Raw genomic sequence first — 3,724 nt, forward strand, 5'->3', positions numbered from 1 at the left:
AGGAACATGCTGTAACTATAAATTATAATTTCTGGTCTTAGATTATCTCCACCATCAGCTTTGTTTTTACCTCTGATTATTGAAGGTAGAAATCTAAGAATAATGTCGCTGGCCCTCTTCACAAATTCACCCATCCTTCTATTACTTCTGCTCTCTTTATGGTGCTTATTCTGCTTCTCTCACAAAACGTGACTCGTAAGACTTTAGGTTATTATTAATATCCTTACTAACACCTCCTGCCACCTTTGACTTACTCTCACCCCAGTGACACCCATGACAATTCACTTTCCTCAATATTTTTATTTTTTCAATGTTTATTTATTTTGAGAGAGAGAGTACGAGCAGGGGGAAGGGCAGAGAGAGAGGGAGAGAAAGAATCCTAAGCAGTCTCCTCACTGTCGGTGCAAAGCCTGATGTGGGGCTCAATCTCACGAACCGTGAGATCATGACCTGAGCCGAAACCAAGAGTTGGATGCTTAACCGACTGAGTCACCCAGACATCCCTTCCCTCGATATTTTTTAATCTTGCTTAGTCTACAATAATATCCTCCTTATTAGCCATTCTATCTCCACTCCGGTCCATCTTCAATGCTACTGCTGAAACCTTCTGAAGGTCCCCAGTCATATCTCCTTCTGCCCTCAGGTTTACCTCCTTAAAAAAAAAAAAAAAAAAAAATCAAGAAATCCTGCAATGGATCTTTGGATACCAAAATATCATAAATTTCAGATCCCATACATTTCAGAATTTCTCTTTTCCTGCCACTAAAACTTTGAGCAGAATATTCTACACTTCTAGAATTAACTTACTTATCTCATATCAAGATATTTTTCATCTCTCAGTTACTCTTGAGAAAAAGAATCATATACTTTTAAGTATGCTTACCTCCTACTCACCCTTAATTGCACACACCAGGGCATACAGTATCAAATCTTAATTCTATATTTTTTGAATACTACATGTTTAATCCATGAGAACCTCTTCAGAGTATTATTTCCTTAAACAGAAGCTATTGATTGGCAAGGAGTGAGCCCTAAAACAAATAGGGTCAATTACGATACTTTTCAGATTCACTTGATGAATGCTGGACTAGTCAGAGCCCTTTCCTGAAATTTTTGAACATGGGACCAGAAATAACCCTCATTTTCTTTCAGGTGTGTTTCTCAATATTCATATGTTGAAGCCCTAACCTTCAACATGACTATTTGAAGAGAGGGTCCTTATAGAGGTAACTAAAATTAGATGAGATCATGATCCAGTAGGATTAATGTCCTTTTAAAAGGAAAATACACCGAAGCTCTCTCCACACCACAGAGGAAAGGTCATGTGAGGATGCAGCAAGAAGGGAACCATCTGCAAGCCATGAAGAGAGCTCTCACCAGAAGCTGACTTGGTCAGCACCTTGACTCCTACCCTCCAGAATTGTGAGAAACTAATTTCTGTTGTTTAAGCCGCCCAGTCTGGTATTTTGCTACTGCATCCTGAACACACTAACTGCAGGCGGCGAGGCTGGAAAGTACGTGTTAACAGAAGACATGTTTCCGCCATACTGAAGAATGATTCTAAAAGGATAAAGCTGAGACAAGAGACAGAGAGAGTCCTAAAAGCACGCCTGTCCTCCAGTTATTTATACATAGAACAAAGATTAGAACATTAACAGAAGCATTCTTCTTTATTCTTTTTTGTACTTAGTATGCATGAATTGGTTTCACATCAAGAAAATGTTTCTGGGGCACCTGGGTGCCTTAGTTGGTTGGGTGTCTGATTCTTGATTTCAGCTCAGGTCATGATCCCAGGTTCGTGGGATAGAGCCCCACATCAGGTTCCATGCTGAGTGTGGAGTCTGCTTAAGATTTTCTCTCCCTCTCTCAAAAACAAAAAAAAACAAAAAAAAACAAAAAAAAACAAAAAAAAAAACAAAAAAAACACAAAAACTTAAGAAAAATAAGGTGTTTCTGAAATGGCAATATAATACATTGTACTTATTAAGTGTTCTATACACATCCATTTTTTTCTTTCTCAGCATGTTTAAAATCATCTATAATAAAAAAAATTCTACCACTTAAAAAGCTTGATTTGGAAAACAATGATCACAGATGTGTTACTTATGCTAGGCTGCTGCCATTTTGAGAAATGAGGCTAGGGTATCTTTTAAGACTTGAGAAATGAATTGATATTTAAAATTGCTTCTTGAGAAATGTATCATTTTGTTTTGTTTTGTTTGTTTTTACATCTTTCAATCCTATGGAGGGATTTTGTTAGCTGCTTTTTGTCCAGATCTTTATTGATAAATACAGAGTTAAACAAAAAAGAGGCTCCTAGTTTCTCATCCGTGACAGGCATTTCTGGCCTGTTTTTTTCTAAACGTGTTACAACTAAATTGGAAAGAACCCTTTAAAAAAAGTCATCCTGATAGTAGGATAGAATCAAAGTGGAAAAATGACTGTTGTATGTATCATGAAAGTTTTAGCTCAAGTGCATTAGTTGAGGTAAAATGGTCTGGAGAGATGTAACAAGGCCAAGCAAGAACATCAGCCAAGAGAATATTTTTAGCAACTCCCCAGAAGGAAGATGATGGCCTCCTATAAGAGGTCAATAAAGATCTGACATAGTCTCAGAATTCAAGGAAAGAGCCCATCTTTGATTATATATTAATGACACATTTATAATTGGAAGCCAATATTCAAATCCAAATTTATTTACACACACACACACACACACACACACACACACACATTATATTTGGGCATGAAGGCTACAAAAATGTAATATAAATTCTTCTTCCTCATGTAACATACTCCATATATGCTTTGAAATTACCATTTCAATACAGAGCTATTTTCCAAGCAATCTAATTGTAAACATGTAATCACTTTTTTCACTGGTATATTACACTAGGACAAAAAATTGGAAGCTGTCTTGTGCTTTGATTAGTTTTCTGCATGAATGAGATGAATCCTGCAAAATATCCTTGACTTGAAAAAGTTGCTTTAAACAAAACATAAGTAGCAGCTATGAAACTACAATTTCAATAGAGGTAGGCAATTGGAGTAGAGACATGGCTAGATTCATGGAAATCAGAAAAAAAAGAAAGGAAATAAAAAGTTGCCTGTCTGTAAGACACAGATCTATCAAACATAACACAATATTGAATCAGTAATGGAACAATGTTCAAAGACAATAAAGTCTGTGGGGGGGGGGATAAACCAGTAAAGTTTTCCTAAGTATTTTTCTTTCTTCTTTCCTCAGGTAGGAAGTACCAAGGTAAGTAGCAGATGAAGAATTGTTTTTGGAATAAGACACATCTATATTTAAAGTCTAGTTCCAATGCAATTGCTGTGTGTTTGATCTCTCACTAACTATTTCCTCAGTTTCTAATTCTTGCTAATAATAGTAACAACAACTGGCTTGGATCAAACGTCCATGTGTTTGTTTATGTTTAAACTTCTTGTTAAGTTAGTCGTATGGCTATCAGATTGTATTGCATTTTATGAAACCAAAAAAGACCAATCTAGGACTGTATGTAGGGACATGGCCATTTGTTGTGTTAGTCTCTGGAAAGAGATCACAATTGCTGCTTTCTCCATCTCCTATGTTCCAAAAACATTGGTCCTCTTTTTGCAATTCAATCATGCCAAGCAATTTCTTTTCCTTGGGATGCTTTTCTCCTAACATTTATCACACAGCTGGCTCCTTGTGTGTGTGTGTGTGTGTGTGTGTGTGTGT

The sequence above is a fragment of the Panthera tigris genome, chromosome B2, assembly GCF_018350195.1.
Source record: "Panthera tigris isolate Pti1 chromosome B2, P.tigris_Pti1_mat1.1, whole genome shotgun sequence".
Classification (NCBI taxonomy): domain Eukaryota; kingdom Metazoa; phylum Chordata; class Mammalia; order Carnivora; family Felidae; genus Panthera; species Panthera tigris.